The 19,351-nt window shown below is 41.1% G+C and overlaps 1 protein-coding gene and 1 pseudogene across 1 annotated transcript in view; one reads left to right on the forward strand and one right to left on the reverse strand.

The window, feature by feature from the left end:
* The window catches only part of ZBTB40 (zinc finger and BTB domain containing 40), a 78,824-nt gene extending 62,874 nt beyond the window's left edge, over window positions 1–15,950 (reverse strand). Inside the window, exon 1 of the mRNA XM_049774631.1 lies at window positions 15,790–15,950. The gene's annotated coding sequence lies outside the window, so the exon portion shown is untranslated. The remainder of the gene's footprint in view (window positions 1–15,789) is intronic.
* Window positions 15,951–17,614: 1,664 nt separating this feature from the next.
* LOC126011364 (mitochondrial import inner membrane translocase subunit Tim8 A-like) lies at window positions 17,615–18,729 on the forward strand (annotated as a pseudogene).
* The last annotated feature ends 622 nt before the right edge of the window (window positions 18,730–19,351 follow it).

The raw sequence follows: 19,351 nt of genomic DNA on the forward strand, positions 1-19,351 counted from the left end.
ACTCTGGAGGGAGTTTCTGACTGTCACAACTGTCAGTACTCAGGGCTGATTCCTGGATGTATGCAGCAGGGACTAAACATGGTGGGGCACAAGGCACCATATGGAGTGCCAGGAACTGAACTCAGGTAGCTGCTTGCAAGGTAAAAGCCCTATCCACTATACCTGCTCAAAAATCAAAATGTTTTGCAACTAGAATTATCCTTAAAATTCAGCCCTATCATTTTACAATAAAAATGTAATTATAAAAATCAGGTGATCTGTCATTTATCCAAGCAGTAAAGGTAGGACCGGATTTAGGAGGCAGAACTCTGGGCTTTCAAGTCTTCCTGAATGAAAATGCTACTAAGTATACACAGCAAATGTTCAGTGGGGAGAGTTTTCAATGTTGTTTAACAGAAAGCATTTAACATTTAACATTGTGTGAATCACTAGCATTGGTCTGTTCACATTTTTCCCCTTTGAAAGTTGAGAAAACAAATATTCTTAAGCTATGAAACTGTTTAAAGGTGTTTCAGGTAATACATGATCTCATATTTCTCAATCTGCCATTAGTAAAATTGTAAGATAGATTTATAACTTAAAAAAGGCTTTAAGTGAGTAAGATATTTAAAAAATATATTAATTATTCAACTAAGGTTGGGATGAAGAAAGCCTTTCATACTTATGAAGAAGAAAAAAAATTCACAAATGACCGAAAGATTTAATCACATAAAAATATATTCCACCCCAAAACGTCATCAACAAAATTAAAAGACAAATGATATACACATAAACATTTCATGTCCTATAAAGTGAAAAATAAAGGGCTGCTATCACAACATGGAGATCATTCAAATCAATAAGAAAAGCATTAACATTTTTAAATGGACAGAGAAAAACTGATAATTCACTGATTAAACTATTAACACTCAATAATAATTCAAGATGTAAATGTAAACATTAATACTATAAGGTCAAACTGAGAACATTTCACATTGATAATGTGTTTCTCTTCTACAAGGATAATATTTACTGAGAAAACAGTGATTTAGACCATACACACTGATGTGGCTGGTTTCATTTTGAAGCCTAGTTTGAAAGCTTACTCAGAGGCTTTGATATGAGTCACTAGTTACCGGGACTCTTCTATACAATTTGGATGTGAAATCAAATTAGTTAATGCAACTGCACTGATTAAGTAATATGCATATGAACAATAAAAATAAATACTAGGTGATATCATAATAAAAACATTATTTGTATTGATGCTATAGCAAAGAGCAATGAGTTAGCCATACAATACGAAGAAAGTATAAACTGGTAAAATACTTCAAGGAAGCAATCCAGAAATTTTCTCATTTAGAACTAATAAAATGTCCTTGTACAGAGACATAAGAATTTGGGAAGGGGGGGAACTTAAAATCTTTATAATTAACATGTTTTGACATTACCATTTGACAATATAATTAACATGTTTCAACAGAATGTTTATATATCAGTTATATGTACATGATTATAGAGGGTGAATTTCTTTAAATGTTTGTCTTTAGATCTACTTTTAGAAATCAATAAAACAAATAAGACTAATAAAAGGTATATATTGTTTTAGGAGCAATAGAATTGGCAATAAAAATCTGAAAAGTCAGGGGCTGGAGAAATAGCATGGAGGATGGTGGTTCAAATCCCGGCATCCCATATGGTCCCCGAGCCTGCCAGGAGCGATTTCTGAGCATAGAGACAGGAGTAACCTTTGAGCACTGCTGGGTGTGACCCAAAAAACAAAACAAACAAAAAGTAATCTGAAAAGTCAGCTGTATTATGAGGTGTTAGATTCATTTGTTTGTTGGGGGACAACATTGGGTGAGCTAAGTGGTTTTTCTGGCTCTGCACTCAGAAATATTCCTGGTGATGCTTGAGGTTCCACATGAGATGCTGGGAATCCTGGGCCAGATATGTGAAAGACAAGCACTCTACCCGCTCTACTATCTATACTACTTCTCTAGCCCCTGTTTTATGCGATTATCAAAAAAATAGACTATATTGCCATTTTATGAAATATCATTTAAAAAATTGATCTTAACAAGGATATAGGCTGGGGAATGGAAGGGGATGGGGCAATGTTAAGAGGGAAACTTGACACTGATGAGAGGTGTTGGAAAATTGTATACCTAAAACTCAGCTATGTATCACTTTGCGAATTATAGTGCCTAAGCAAAATTAATTATTTTTAATAATTAAGCTCAAAGGAAAAATGATCAAAAGATTATCAAAAATGATCAAATCTTATATTTTTCCTACCAAAAGATACTATCATGAAAGAAAATAAGACAATATAGGATGGGAGCAAATATTTTCAAGTCCATGAAATATAATTCAACAATTAAAGATGAAATAGTGATATATATTCCAACATGAGTCAATCTTGAAAACATGCTAAGAATGGGGCCGGTACGGTGGTGCAAGGTGTTTGCCTTGCCTGTGCTAGCCTAGGAAGGACTGCAGTTCGATCCCCTGGCATCCCATATATGGTTGACCAAGCCAGGAGCGATTTCTGAGTGCATACCCAGGAGTAACCCCTGAGCGTCACCGGATGTGGCCAAAAAATCAAAAAAAAAAAAAAAAAAAAGGGAAACAATGCTAAGACTTCAGCCATATGATCCCATTTATTTAAAATTGGCAAATCCAAAGAGATGGAAAGTGAAATCTTGATTATCAGAATTTGAAGCATTGGTGAGAGATGGTTCAAGGTAAGATGACTCTTTTGAAGAAATTAAAATGTTCTCAAATTAGAAAGTAATGATGGTTGCATAGACTTTTAAGTTGTATACTTTAAAACAGTAAATTGCATGGTATGTGGATTATATTTGAATAATTTTTTTAAATTAGGATCTCGAAAACTTTTAATAATACGAAGTGCTCTCAGTATGCTAAAATAAAAAAGCATGCAACTATATATAAAATCTCAATTTGATTTCAAAATATGTATATGCATATCTTCATTTCCATTTCAAAAATAACATAAAAAACATAACAAAATGCATTAACAGTGATTATCCCTATATAGAGTGTCCTTATTAGGTGTGAAAACTTATTTTCCTCTCCATAAATTTTCAAATTTTCTATAGTAAGCATACTTTTTTTTTTATAATCAGGACATTTAAAATTAGAAACCCTGGTAAGTTTGTCTAGTTTCAAAGCTAGTATCATGTCTGGCATATTAGTCACTCATTCAACATTTAGGGGTCAACCTATAAAGATCTAGGCACACGCACATACACATATACCATGCTATGCTTCAGCACAGTTAAGCAGGATATAATGTCTGTCTGAAAGGGGAGACCCAAAGCCAAGTCCATGCCCTGGGAAGAGGAAAGTCTCTCAGCCCTTCCATCCCCATAAGTGCTAACTGCACACTTCTGGAGAGCACCCATGGCTGTCATAGGCAACAGTGCAGCTTAGTGATCAAAGGTTGAGTGGGAGCCAAACTGCCTAGCTGTGAAGTTCGTGAACTATGGGATGAGTTGCCTAACTTGTGTGTGGGATGTTGTTTCTTTATCTAAAGAAAACAATCTCTCCTTTGGGTTGGTGGGAGAATAAGTTAACACATTGGCAAGATATGCTGGGGACATAATCAGTATACAATGAGTGAATTAGCTGCTGGCCACTGCCACTGTTATCTTTGCTATCACCACCAACCACTATAGTCTCAAGAAGGCAGAGACATACAGATTAAAGACCTCTAGAAAGACTTATTTCCCACATCTCAAAACTGGCAAGCATACTATTTTATTTTATTCTTAAATAACCATTGCATTTACAAATTTCCCTGGATTCTCTCCATTTCTAAAGAAACTCTTTTTAAGGAGTTCCTGAGATGAGGCTCAACAACAAAATTGCCAATTAACAACCTGTCTGTGTCCTCTTATCTTCTATATTTATATATGTATCTTCTCTACATGTCAAATCTTTAAGAATTTCTAGATAACCACATCACTAGTTTCACACAGCTGGTCCAGGATGAGATTCTACTAAGAAAGGGAGAGAAGATGGGGAGGGTTAGGCTTCTCAAGATAGAGCTGGATCTGAGAGATTTTATACAAAGTCTTAAATGCAAGAGAAATTGGAATATAACAACTTTCAAAAATCGTCTAGTCCAATTCCAAGCCACCCCCCCATACACACACTTTTTTTCCACAAGAGGAAACTGAGGCTGAGAAGTGAAGTGCTTCAAGATCTTCTGGTTCACTTGGAAGAGAATAAGACTCTCTGTACTCTATGTCTTAGATATGTATTCTAAGTGAAATGCATCGTAGGAGACTTTTGGAAAGAGGAAGAATAAACAGTTCAGAAGGGTTAAGGTAAGTAACTAACAACAGGGGTTAATATTTATGGAGATTTATCATCTCCCAGGCACTATGCCAACCAGTTTGCATGGGTGGCCTTATATAATTTTGGCAAAAGCTATGAGGTGGTTCCTATTATTAAACTCCACTTTCAAATGAGAAAGTGGAGACCCAGAGAGATTAAATGATTGCCCCAAATCACAAAATCAGTGAGTGGTCGAGTCAGTCAATGAGCCCATGCCGGTTGACTTCAGGGCTGGAACCATTACTAGTGGATATTGCTCAAGCTTAAGAATTTACAAAGCAGCCAAGCTCTTGATCCCTGTCTTTTCCCCCACTCTTCTGGCAACTTCTCTGTTCAGAAGCAGTGCAAAGATACCCAGTTAATAAAGTAGCTATTGAGGGAGAGCAGGGGACATTTATTTAGAGCCTACTTATTCTGTGCTATTTGAGGCACATAGTCCTCAAGCCCTCCCCAGGGCCCACCCAAGGCCATGCAGCTGGTAATAGTGCAGCTGGGGCATGAGGAGCCCATACAGCTCAGTATGTCTCTAAGACCCCATTTCAGACTCAGTGAGGGCAGTGTGTGCTTGTCCACCCAGCAGTTCTGTACTGAGCTTAGCCAAATGCCCTGAACTGAGCCTGGCACTATGCAGGGAAGAAACTCAGCATAATCCCTGCTCTTTTAAGAAGCTTATGCCACAGCTGGGGAGAAGAGACCACTTTCTGCTTAAAATCCTTTTTCATACCTTTGTAGTTAAGAAGCAGAAGCACAGAGGACTACAGACCCCCAACTTCCTGCAATATTGTTCTATTACATTACTCAGCAGTCCCAACCTTTAGAACACCTTTGTGTACATTTCATAGATGAATCCTACTTTTGTCTCCTGAGTGCTGTAAGCTTTTTCTTTTGTCTTTGAAGAAGTGGGAATTATTTTCATCTCTATCTTTCTCTAGTGCATCACTCGGGAGTATGACAAGAGGGCTAACTTAGGAGACTTAAGGAGTTAACCAAAAGAAAAAAAAAAAAAAAAGCAAAAGAGCAGAACTTCTCTATTGCCTTTAACTTGAGGAAAGAGCCTATGGGATTCCATAGTATTTGCTCAAAACTGTTCAAAGAAAGACATGGAAAATTTCATCCTTAACATTTTGCTGCCTGGAAAAAAAAAAAAAAAGTCCAGAACTCTAGGGGCCAATTATTCTGCTGCTTCGGCCTCTGACCTGAGAAAATCTCCCTCTGGTGTGAATCTGACTAGAACTGAGAGCAGCTGACAGCAGAGTCCCACTTAGCTGAGCATGTGGTATCTAGAGGTGGTCAAACTTAATGACTGCCAGGGCAACATGCAAGTTAGAGGAGTCTCGCACCAAACCCATGAGCTAAATCAAAATGAGCGGCAAGTTGCACCGCAATTTAAATGTGTCAAGTTTCCACTACATTTTGAGCATCATGCTAAGAGTTTTGTACTACTTGGTACTGCTTAGTAACAGATCTTTGAAACCAATCAATAACAAAATGCATTGAGGAAACTGGTCAAAGAGAAGACAACTGTGAACAGAGCACCTAGAGGGAATAAAGAGGGAAAAGCATGAAGGACTGTTCATGTGTTCTGTGAACACTGTAAGACAGGAGACCCCTGCAAAGTGTGGATGAGAAGGGAAGACCCACAATAAACTTCAGTCTGGGCTTAAGAGGGCTGTCTCCTCCTAACTTCTGCTTTGTCCTAGCCAGGAACAGTTCACATTTTCAAAAACCTTAATAAGAAAGTAAAAAGTTGGGTATCAAACTATTATCGGTGTACCTTTGAACTACTAAAACTTTTAAATTCTCATCTCTCAAGTGTAAAATGTAATGGACATGTATGGGGGTGATCATAAAGCTATTCTCATTTTCTGCTCAAAATTTCCATCATAACTTTATAAGCAAATTAACAACACTGAGTGCTTGGCCACTATGAAGGATTTAAGAAATAATTATGTAAAGACTGAGTACAGCACTTTGTGGTTGTTGAGTCAATAGTAACAATTGTTATCAAATGCTATTTTATAAAGTTCTGAATGGGAATAAGAAATAGGACAAAATGCCCTCCATCCAGAAACAAAAGGCTATGGACCAATGACTATCCTGGCCTTGGCACAAGGACAAAGCACCTTTCTAAATATCGGTTGCACAGGCTTCTTATTCTCTCACCTGTTCTCCTGCCCCACTGCTGTTTTATACATCCTTTCAACACATCCACACATATAGAACACAGAGCCAGGCCAGACAGGGGACAGAGTTGATGGGGGGAATGCAGATAACAGAAGGTTTAATATTAAAAACAGATAAATTAAAGTCTAATAAACTGAAAAAGCACATACAGGTTCTACAAAGAAAAACATAAACACTCCTATAAAATCACCATAGTAGCTCTAAGAAGGAGAAACAAGACTACCTTCAACATCACAAAGATCCAGTATCCCTAAATTGACTCATAATGTAACATCAGCTCAATAAAAAAAAAATTGTTTTCTCCTAAAATGATACACACTAATGATAGTTTCTATGGCAGAATTAAGAAGCAAAAACGAGGGAACAAAGCTATAGTACAGCAGGTAGGGCATTCTGTCTTGCATATGATCCTCAGAATCCCATATGGTCCCCTGAGCCGGCCAGGAGTGATTTCTAAGCACAGAGCCAGGAGTAACCTCTGAGCACCACTGGGGCAGCCCAAAAACAAAACAAAAAGCAAAAACTGCCAGAAAAGCCAGGGGAGGGAAGCAATGATAAAACCAGCCCTTCCAGATAATAAAACTAATTATATATATAGCCTCCAAAATTAGCTGATTTTGTAATGGTATAAGAATTGAGAATAAAGCCAAGGGAACAAAACAGGAAATTCAGTAGAAACCCAAAGCACAGAAGAATGTAGTGAGATAAGAAGCATCTCAAATCAGTGGAGAAAAGATAATTGCTTTAAATACGGTGTTGGGACTGCCCACTAGTGGTTGACCACAGGGAAAATGATAAGACTGGATCCTTCCTCAAACCAAATGCCAAGATAAATTCCAAATAGATATAAGATTTTTGTTTTAAAAGATTAAAAGTAGGGGCCAGGAAAAGAGTTGAAAGTTTGGAAGCATATATAGACAAGAATTGTGGGTTTGATTCCTAACATCATGTGTAGCCCTTCCCCCCACCAAAAAAAAATCAGTGATGTATTAGAATAAAAACATTAACGAATTTTTTATAAATCGAGTGAGGCAAACTTTCTTACTATGACTAAATAATACATTTTTTTTTTTTTTTGGTTTTTGTGTCACACCCAGCAGCGCTCAGGGTCTACTCCTGGCTCTACTCTCAGAAATCGTCCCCAGCAGGCTCGGGGACCATGTGGGATGCTAGGATTTGAACCACGGTCCTTCTGCTTGCAAAGCAAACACCTTGCCTCCATGCTATCTCTCCGGCCCCCTAAACAATACTTTTAAAGCTGATAAAGATGAGTAGATAAAGATGTAAACCTTTTACCATATGAGATATTTTATCTCACAGATGGACAAGTATCTTTCTGAATATTCTTTCTGACCTACAGACTGCCAAACACCCAAAACTCTGACAGCATCCTTAAATCAAAAGTGGGGGTCAGGCAGGCATAAAACTACTGTGAATATACCTTACAATAGTCTTGATTTTGGAATCAAGTAAATGATTTACATGATTAAGAAGCAAGATCACAGTTAAAAGTAAAAAGTTCTAGAAACTTTAGTCCTTAAAGTTTAAAACAAGTGGGACTAAGTGTTTACTAAGTTTTCAAGCAAACGGCAAACCATGTAGAGAAAAGCCACTATATCAAGTGAGTCCAGGGCAGTGTTTAACTTTCCAACTCAAGTGCATTTATGTGGTGGGCAAACGAAACCACATGGAACAACATACAGTCCCTGCAGATAATGGCATTGCTCCTGACCTGCTTAAGATACTCACAAAATCACAGAGTCTGAGTGAGCATACAAGCCCCAGAGTGAGAGCTACTTGTCCTGGTCCACTGAATGGTGCTAACTAGTGCCCAACGTGAGAGTGAAGTGATGTGAGGACATACAGATGAGGATGGAGAACCATAGAGATATCAGTAGCAGTCTGAGTCTTGCACCTGACAAGTCAAAGAACTTCACTATCTACCTATTTTTGTTTTGGAGGCCACACCCAGCTCAGGGGACGGATTGAACCAATCTGGGCCTTCTGCATACAGAGCCCATGAAGTTGTCTTCTAGGCTACTATTCAGGAGTTTCTAATAAAGGCATAAAACTGTAATCATTGAAGAATGTTCAGTTCTGCTGTGACTTGAGAGACATTGTGATGGTAGAGAAGAATTTCAACTGGCTACAAATTGGCAGGTTGGAAGACAGTGCACTCACAATCTCAAAGCAAATATCTTCAGTCTGAAGAGCTGGTATGGAAGCTAAGGTGCTTGCTTTGCATGTGACCAACCCCAATTTAATCCTGGCACCACATATGGTACCCTGAGCCCACCAAGAGTAATCCTGAATACAGAGCCAGGAGTAAGTCCTGAGTATAGTTGGGTAAGGTCCAAATCCCACCTACCAAAGGGTAGGGAGCAACCTTTTTGTCTTCACAGCTATAAGAGGCTTTTATTAGAGAAAGAAATCAGGGAAGCACCTTTTTTGGAGTACTAGATTCCAGACCAGGACAGCTGTCCTTATCTCTGGTTTTGGAGCAAGGGTAGTGGTCCTTATCTAATATTGAGTCTGATTCAGAATGTTCACATTTGTGCTTTATAAAGATCATTGGTAACAGTGTACAAAGCAGATTGGAAACAAGCAAAGCTGAAGCCAGCTGACCACCTCCAGGGCTGCTGCAGTAATCCATGACAAGAGATGATTGTAGTCTTAACTAAAAAAAGGAAGAAGGGCTATGACTGAGTCACTGGAAGTGGAGGAAGAAAGGGGGAAAGCACATCAGGAAAAGATTAAGAACATAGGTTGAGGTAGGGGTCTGGGGTAGTCTCCTCATCTTCTGCCACTGTGGTTCACCTACCAGGTGAAAGAAAGAAAATTCAGTGCCTCCAGGAGATAGTCATTCAGATCATGTGGGGTCAGGAAACTAAGGTGTTAGAAGGAAGACCCAGCAGTCAAGCTGTAGTCCTAGAAAGCTGATCGAACTAGTACATCACAACATTGCTTGCAAATATTGCCTCAACATTGTAAATAGAACCACACAACGGGGTGGGCTGGAGTGAAAGCACAGCAGGTAGGGCATTTACCTGGCAAGCGGCCAACCTGGGTTCTATCCCCGGCATCCCAATGATCCCTTGAGTCTTTCAGAAGTAACCCCTGACTGCCACAGGCATAACCCCAAAAGAAAACAAAAGAACCACACACAGCTTATTTCTGCTTTTACACTTAAAAAAAAAATCATTCAAGTGATCAATATTTAGAACCTCAAAAGCTATCATTTGTACTTGTAGTCTTTTGTTTCTGGGTTTGTTTGTATGCCTCCTCCCCCTCTCAGCTTAATCCTGGTTTTGAACTCAGGGGGCCAATGTGGTAATGCCAGGGATTGAACCTGGGTTGGCTGTGTGCAAAGCAAACGCCCTACTTGCTGCATTTTTTTTGACCAGTCTTTGGTTTCTTATCTCCCTCAACCTTTACAGTTTTGAACCAAACCCCAAGGTCGCAAAGATCAGGGAAAAAGGCTCCAGGGATTCAGACAGATGGACAGTCTCTAAATTCATTTGCAAACTATTGAAAAATACAGGAATCAAACAAACCCGTCTGGTTTATAGTAGTATTCTGCTGAGGTTCTAGGTTTACCTAGTTAAGTAACCTAAGATCTAAAAAGTATTTCCTTCCTTTTATTTCTTTTTGAGTATTAATAAAACCAGAATTACACCTATGAATTGACTTTTTCAGAGGTCCTAGTAGGAGACAATTCTGAGATAAAGAAGTGCCCTCTCTTCCTTTACTCCAGTTTCTGTCTCCTCTTTCCCTTTTTATGCAGCTCTGGCCTGACAACAAAGGGTTACTATTACTAGGCTTCCTCTACTCTTAAAAAGAAAGAAGCCCAATATCTACTAACTGCAGACACCCCTTATTAGTGGAGAGCCCCCATTTCACCAGCCTCCAGTGGAATAAAGACAAGCCATCATCTCTACAGTATTTCTGAAGCCTCTCATTGGATAGTTAGCTCCAGTTTTACACAAACATTCCACTATGCTTGACCACTTCAGACAGGAAACAAAGCCTGAAAAGATACTTTCAAATCTTTGGGGTCACGGCCCCAGAAAGTACAAAGTCCTGGTTTCAAGGAGATTTTCATCACTACTTCTAATATGTGCTATTTCATTGTTGGCTCTGTACCTTTTGAGGTAGGGGGGCCCTGTCAATGAATTTTGTGAAGTAATAAAACCAAGACACAAGCTGAAAAAGGAGTTGCTCTGAGATGGAACCCTCTTTAGACAGGCAGGAACTGAGAGCTGAGAAGACTGAATGATGCCAGTGCCAGGCTAGAGAATATTAGACCCCTCAGGAGAAAAGCTGTAGCAGCCATAAAAGCCTTAACATAAGAATAGGAAAGCCCACCGGCAAAAGTTCAAAGTCCTTTTCCTTTGCCAGGCCTAAACTGGAGCACACTGTAAACGCCTTAAAACCAATTGGGCATAAGTACATACATAGTCCATGCTGGGGTCACCCACATCCCAATTTGGGATGTTTAATTCCTTTGTTTCTCCTTTCTTGGGGAAGCCCGCATTCTCTTGAACAAGGATCCTCAAACACTAGGCAGGGAGGACAAGTTCCCACACTGTACAGCTTAACAAATGCCCTGTGAGACTGGTAGAGCCTAAGTGTCCACACCATGTGGCAGGCTGTTAGCAGTTCTAAGTCCCCTGGGAACTTCACCTGTGAGGTTCAGTGAGTCAAGCTGGAAGGCTGCCATACTCTCTATACTGAGACTAGATAATCTCCCTACTCCACGCCCTTAGCCCTGTTTCCAAACTTTTCACCAACAACAGACTCTTCTGAGATTTGATTAAAGTAATGAGCTCTCTTCCTTGAAACCTGGACATTTTTTTTTTAAATACAAAATTGCTAGCAAATGTAAAAGCTCTGTGAATCCATTACAACTGGATCATTTGCTTCAGATGAATAATTCCCACTTCAGATCAATAGGCTCTAGTGTCTTTACCTTATGGGAGAAAATGAAATGCCTGGTGTCATGATTGAAGATATAAAGGTAACTAGCATTAGGGAACTATAAGAAAAGCTAGCTTCTTTTTCTGACCCTTCTCTCCCTGGGTGGCTGCAAGAATCTGAAAACTGCATGCTCTCTGCAAAGGAAAATGTCGCAGCCCTCAGTGTGACTTAAAGACAATGACAATCTCATCTTTGAATTTAAATGCCCTTAATATTTAATTCTCTCCTCCTTGTAGTTACAGCTTGCTTTCTCCACATTATCAAGATGACAGCTTTAGAAGGCAGGCTATTGGAGATCCAGAAAACCATATATCCCAATTCAATTTTCTTGTGGAAATCAAAGCACTCACTCTCTTGAAGAGTTGAAAGAGGCTGACGGGTCACTGGCTTCCCCCAGGGTGCTGGCACAGGCCGCCCTGGAGAAGGGCAATGTAAATACTCAGTATGAGGCAACAGGGCAGAGCAATTTGTTTTTCAATCTATTTTATTTCAGTTCAAAGCATCTTTGCAGACAGATAGTCCAAGAAAACAAGCCACACTTTGGTTATGCTCGGTCTTTCTCAATCGTCAGAAGCCGCTGAATATTACCAAAGTGTGGTTCGTTTTCCTGTGCTGCCTGTCTGCAATGATGCTTTGAACTGAAATAAAATAGATTGGAAAACAAATTGGTATGCCCTGGCTCTTCCTGCAGGTTTTATATTATCCTTCAAAGCTAGTGTTACCACCTCCTCTTTCCTGGAACCCAGCAGACCCAAATCACAGAGTAAAATGGCAATACTTTAAAGTGAAGGTCCCACCCAAACCTAAAATAGCCATTTAATTCAGGGCCTGTTGTTTAACATTGCATTAACATGCCACTCTGTCCAGCTCCTGCTCCATTTGCTGGGCTGGGCTCCATCTTCTGATGACATGTGCAATATGGTTGCCAGTTACAGTGTAGTGCAAGACTTGACACTGCTGATCATCTCACAGTTCGCTTGATTTATTACTGTCTGTAATTTTTCAAATTCATGAGCCCAAACATCATCTTACTCCATATTCAAAAGCTCTGCTACTTGTTTTAAAGCAGGAAATGACTGCTCAAAGAATGCAACATTATTTTAAAACTTTTAAGAGGAAGCCCAAAATCTTTTGCAAATAAATAGTTTAATTACCACCAACTAGAAGAAACCACTATTTTCTGAGAATGCCTTAAAACATGCCTGTGGCTGCAATGGATGAACACAAGTGGTTTCAAACTTAAAACACTAAGTTTATATTCTCTTTATATAGAGTTTCCTAATTTGGCAAAAAACAAAACACTAAAATCCTAATCAGAAAAGTTTCTTTCTTAACAGAACTTTTTTCCTTTAAATACTTAAAGTTTCCATAAATGTGTAATTACAGGAAGAAAAATAACACAGAATCTGTTATTACATTTTCTTTTATTCCATACAACATCCTTTGAGGAGGTACCATTATCCAGATGTCATGGCACATAACTCATGTGTAACTTTCTTAGAACATGTAGAACAAGGAACAGCAATTTGAGTTCAGTGCAGGGACTTAGAGCACGTGACTATGAACCACAGCACAACAGTCACTTTCTTTCAGTTCTCCAATACCCCCAAGTTTTTACCAGCTCCATCTCTAAACTTAACTGAAGTTTCCCCATCCACCCATCCCTAACTCCATTTCCTTCCCCTTTCCCTCATCAGTGGGCAGACTCCCAGTCACTTAACGAGCATTAACAGATCCAAGTAGCACCTTTTCTGAGGGGCCTTTCCCCAGCCATTTAGTAAAAAGTGCTCTGCCCAATTTATCTTGTTTGCTTTTCCCTTTATAGCCATTGCCACAATTTGGAATAACTTAGTTATTGCCAATATTGTCTTTGACCCCCGAGTTTAGTTTCATCTTGCATACACAGCAAATGGTACTGAGTGCTAAGCAAGCATTCAACTATTTGCTCAACGAAAGGCCTGGATTTTTTTAATATTTAAAAAGTGTCAGGTTATGGGTACTAGCTATCTATCAGTTGCCACAAAAATGGGTGAGGTGTGGCTCCAATCCCTAAGGACCTCCCTAGGTGATAGACACAATAATCGATAAATGAAACAGTACAGGGTGGTCAGCAAAATCAGCAGTTTCAGATCCCAGGCCCTTTAAAACGAGCACCTTGGGCATCTTTAAAACGAGCCTGTTGGGGGCCAAGGTAGGGTGTTCGACTTGCATTCAGTCATTCAAGTTTGATCCCTGGCACCACTTGCAGACCACTTGATATAAAGAGTGATCCCTGAGCACAGAGCCAGAAGTAAGCCCTGAGCTCTGCCAAGTATAGACAAATAGTAAACAAACAAACTAATAAAAAGGAAACTTTGGGAACCTGAGAAATGGGGGATTAGGGATAGGAATTGGTAAAGGTCCATGCCTTGGTGGGGGGGGGGGTCCACACCCGGCAGTACTCAGTGGTTACTCCTGGCTCCACGCTCAGAAATCGCTCCTGGCAGGCTCGGGGGACCATATAGGATGCCGGGATTCGAACCAATAACCTTCTGCATGAAAGGCAAACGCCTTACCTCCATGCGTTCTATAAGATCTATCAGGGATGGACTTCATAGAACTTCAGCGTGTGAGGAGGTGTAGTCCTGGAGTCCCTGCCCAGCACCCCAGCACCTCCTGGATGGCCCAGGTAATTCCAGTACCCTGTGAGGGGCCCCCTGAGCACCACTTTGGAGACTCAAATAAAATAATAAAACATGAATATTAACACTGCCAAAGGGGTGATTTTAAATGAGAACTTAATAAAGCACACAGTGCAGCCCTCTGCACACAGGTATGCACTATAAATATTAACTGCCGATTTCAAATATTAACTAGAAATTAATTTCTCTGCTACAGTAACATCTGTACCTGACAGCTCTATTGTTCACCATCTGTCCATGCCACCAGCGTTAAAATTCAGTGGAAAGGCAGAGATCATGTTGCTGGTGCTGAGTATTCCCAGGGATTTGAATCAGAGTTATGGTACAAAAATGGAGACACTGGGTGACAGTGGTATGCATACGTGCAAGAATGAGATGTGCTGAAACCATGAGCTAAGAATCAGGTAAGGAAGAGCAAGCAGGTTCAGTAAACACCGCTATAAGAGGAGGCAGACCTCTAAGTTAGATCACGATAGAAGCATCCTGATTCTGGGTCCAGTGGGTGAAAGTGTTCACTTTGAGATTCTAAAGAAACCTCCGCAAACTCTACAAAGAAGCAGCAGGAGTGCCAGTGCACTTAATTCGAAGGAACACATTCGGGACAGGATGACACCACGGGCCACCAAGCAGAAGGATCTCGGGCAAGAGTTCATTTCGCCAGACTCATAATCCAGTCCACCCCGCCAGAGAAGCAGAGTTCGGAAGAGGCGCTCGTCCTCTTTGGTAAAAACCGAAACACGGTCACTTTCCTTGTAAGAGCCTCACTGGCGCGGGAGGTACGGTGCATGAATATAAAGCAGGCATCGGGCTTTTGGGGATGGCTGGGTGGAGAGAATTGTTATTCAAAATGGGAGAAAACAAGTCCGAGTCTGAATAATAAATCATTCTGCAACACCAGAAAGGAAAAAAAAAAAAAAAACACAAACCTAGGAAAGCCAGAAGATTCTGTGAGCTAAAGGTCCACCAGTGTCTAAAGCAGAGATTGACACACCTGCTCGCCGAAGGGCCAGAGAGAAAGATGTTCAGTTTTATGAATTAAAAGTGCAAAAAAGCTGTACAATATCTGTCGCAACGACTCAATTTGGGGCCTGGAGCTGGAAAGCGACCACCCATGAACTGGACCATGTTCAAGTCAAACTTCAAATGAGGGCACTGGGTCCCTTGTCATTTCTACAAACTCAACGAATGGCTGTCAGGCCGCAACATCCCACCCAGCGCCCCATTTAAAAAGTATTCGTTGTAGTCAGCTCCGAGCGACCAAAAATGAGATGGGGGGAAAGGGGATGTGACCTGGAGGGAGCGGGATCCGCGGGCAGAGGCCCAGATGGCGCCGAAGCAGAGAGGACCTAGGGCAGGCCTGGGGCCACTAGCACGCATCCCGCTAGCCGGGCTCAGGCCGCCCCTAGAGGGACCACATCGGTCGGTCCCCGCGGCGGGGAGAAAGTAGGGATTTGGTCGAACCCCCGCGGACTGTGCCACGCGGAAGTCGGGGGGAAGGTTCTCGGGTCTCTGCACCCTCCTCATTTCGGAGAACTCTCCCCAGGCTTTCGCCGCCAAAGGGGTCTCCACGCGGGAGTCCCAGCCCCGTTTCTATGGTTACCTGTTCAGCACCGATTCAAACTGCCGTTCTTTATTGACAAGCGCCAGAGAGGACACGAACACTCCTGCCCCGATAGGGAACAATAAAGCTTTCTCCATTCAACAGCGCCGGAGACGCCAGAAGGCGGCCATCTTGAGAGCAGCGCAGAAGCGGTGGAAAGCGGAAGGGGGCGACCGGCCCGTCACGTGATGGGTAGGCGGGCCCAGCGTGGTCACGTGCGCTCTCTTAGCCAATGCCGCGCCTGCCTGAGCCGCCGCTCGCCAGGCTCAGCTTTGACCTCTGACCCCTAGTTTATTCCCTCCTCCCGACGCTCCCGGACTGATTCCTATTGGGAGCGTTCTGCGTCCCTAACTGGGACCAAGCTGGATTTAGGATTTTATTTCAAAGAATGGCGGAGAAGTAGACACAAAAGGCTTCTTTGCTTTTATTTTTTCCTCCAAAACATGACTTCGGGGAAGGTGGAAGACCTCGTGAGCTTTGTTCCCAGGCCCATTCTCATTGGGTGCTAAAGTTAGGCATCCGGAGGCCCCCCCCAACAATGCAAAGCATTTTGATCCTGCCTCTTTCTCCGCTCACAATTTTAGGAGTTGGGGGGCTGGGGTGGGAATGGGGAAGGGAGTGTAGCTTTTCTGTTTGCTCATTTTTCCATTGTACTTACTTGTATGTTACAAGCGTTTCTTTTTGGAGCCCCTGTTACCCGCCTCACACACCAAATCCATGAAAGTCAGATACAGACAGTATGCGATTAATTAAGTCACAACAGCGCTGGCCTACTGCAAAGCACATTGTCACTTTATCACTGACGCAGCTAATTTTTCTGTCACTCCAGTCATGCCGTCTAAATCCAGTTGTCTCGGTACAATGCCGAGTTACCCGCTGTTAACATACGCTTGTATAAATACTCAGTCATTCGGAGAGCTGTCATTGTCACACTGACTCCAACTGCATCAGTGTTTATAATCGCATTCAGTAGACCAGGCAGAGCTATCAGCACTGTGGCTGTCATCCTGTCCATCATTTTTACTGTCGATATCCGACACCCTACGTCTGTCAATGACCACACAGTCCAAACTGTTCAGGGCAACGGAGTGCTTGTACTGTGTGCCCTGCTGTCACCCTTTGAGTTGATTTCGCTTTCGTTGTCAACTAGTTTCACTGCCACAGAGTCAATATTTAGCAGGCCACCACTGGGTGTACAGCTGTCCTTGTTACTACCCAATTAGTCCCTTTCATTTGTACACACATGTCACTGTCCTCTCCTAATTGACAGTCACTTTTTTTTTTGGTTTTTGGGGTCACACCCGGCAGCTCTCAGGGGTTACTCCTGGCTCTAGGCTCAGAAATCGCCCCTGGCAGGCACAGGGGATCTTGGAATGCCAGGATTTGAACCACTATCCTTCTGCATGAAAAGCAAACGCCTTACCTCCATGCTATCTCTCCAGCCCCTACAGTCACGTTTTTAGTGACTAAGTCATACCTACACCTGCTGAGTCTCCTAAGCATATGTTCCCACTTCCTCTTTTTCTGGGAGTTTCTACAAGAAAAGGCAACCAGATTTGGACGATGATCAAATATCTAGGAGAGTGTATAATATAATACATAGTGGGTGCTCAAGAAATATTTACAGGATTCAATATTTATCCCTCTTTGTTGCTGGGTTTTTGTTTTTTGTTTTTGTATTTGTGTCACACCCAGCAGTGCTCAGGGGTTACTCCTGGCTCTATGCTCAGAAATCGCCCCTGGCAGGCACGGGGGACCATATAGGATGCCGGGATTTGAACCACCGTCCTTCTGCATGAAAGGCAAACACCTGGGTGGCGCTGGGATGGATTCCTCCTCTTCGTCAGACGGCAGTTTGGGCTCCGGAGACCCGCAGTTGCAGCATTTCATGGAGGTGGAGACGTAGAAGCAGCGCTTCCAGCAGCTGGTGCATCAGATAACAGAACTTTGTTGGGAGAAGTGCATGGACAAGCCTGGACCAAAGTTGGACAGCCGAGCTGAGGCCTGCTTTGTGAACTGTGCTGAGCGCTTCATTGATACAAGCCAATTCATCTTGAATCGACTGGAACAGACCCAGAAATCCAAACCAGTCTTCTCAGAAAGCTTTTCTGACTGATCTCTGTAATACCTCTTTGGAAAATGAAGGTACTTCAAGACATGAAGACCAATTGATTGGATAGTTGAGGTAAAGGCTATGAGGGTGTGGACTCCCACCTGTATTACTCTTGGGACATCCCATCAAAACCTAAGAATGAACAAAGACCAATTTTTGGTGTGTTTGGCTGGGATCATATGTATTTTTGGTTGTGCTTTTTAATGGAAACATTGTGAAGACAGTTGACTGGTTAATGGGAAACTACTAGATAGATTTTCAAAGTCCCATTATGTGCTTTGTATCATTTTGATGGAACTGCTTTTACTGGTTTGGTAGTGGGACCACAGTTATAATCCATCATGTGTATGGATTTGTTTCAGGTTTTAGTGGAGATTAAGGTGTGTCATTCAAAAAAGGAAGAAGAGCAATTTGGTAACAAACTCTAGACCTCCTTTTCCAGTGTTTTAACTATGAGTGCTGGAAAAAAATCTGTAATGTTCATATACTACACTTTACCCTTCTAGATTATCTCCCTTCTACTGTGAGTTAATTATCTCTATGAAGTATGATACTCAGGTAGGACAGTCAGCCTGAGAATCTGGAGGCCTTTAGTGATAAAGTACCCTCAGCAGTGAGCATAATTCACATTACTAAATTACTATAAGGAAAAAGGTAGCTTATAAACCCTGTATATCTCAGGGTCTCAAAAAATTAAAGATGTGCCTAACTAAGTTAAACAGATTAGGCCAGTTAAAAGCTGTCATTTCAGATAGAAGTGCATGCCTAATATATAAATCCCATACTGTATTCTTTGATCATGAAAAATAAAAGCTTCTTTGAGTTTCAAAGAAAGAAAGAAAGAAAGAAAGAAAGAAAGAAAGAAAGAAAGAAAGAAAGAAAGAAAGAAAGAAAGAAAGAAAGAAAGGAAGAAAGAAAAAGAAAGAAGGAAGGAAGGAAGGAAGGAAGGGAGAGAAAGAAATAAAGAAGAAAGAAAGAAAGAAAAAAGAAATAAAGAAAGAAGAAAGAAAGAAAGAAAGAAAGAAAGAAAGAAAGAAAGAAAGAAAGAAAGAAAGAAAGGAAGGAAGAAAGAAAGAAAAAGAAAGAAAGAAGGAAGGAAGGAAGGAAGGGAGAGAGAGAAAGAAATAAAGAAGAAAGAAAGAAAGAAAGAAGAAAGAAAGAAAGAAAGAAAGAAAGAAAGAAAGAAAGAAAGAAAGAAAGAAAGAAGAAAGAAAGAAAGAAAGAAAGAAAGAAAGAAAGAAAGAAAGAAAGAAAGAAAGAAAGAAAGAAAGAAAGAAAGAAAGAAAGAAAGAAAGAAAGAAAGAAAAAGAAAGAAGAAAGAAAGAAAGAAAGGCAAACGCTTTACCTCCATGCTATCTCCCCGGCCCCTTTGTTGCTGATGTTACTGTGATCAGACAAAGATGGAATGCTTGGTTGCTGTGGGCTGGTAATTGCACCTGGTGATATGGG

Source organism: Suncus etruscus, chromosome 6 (assembly GCF_024139225.1).
Source record: "Suncus etruscus isolate mSunEtr1 chromosome 6, mSunEtr1.pri.cur, whole genome shotgun sequence".
Taxonomy (NCBI): domain Eukaryota; kingdom Metazoa; phylum Chordata; class Mammalia; order Eulipotyphla; family Soricidae; genus Suncus; species Suncus etruscus.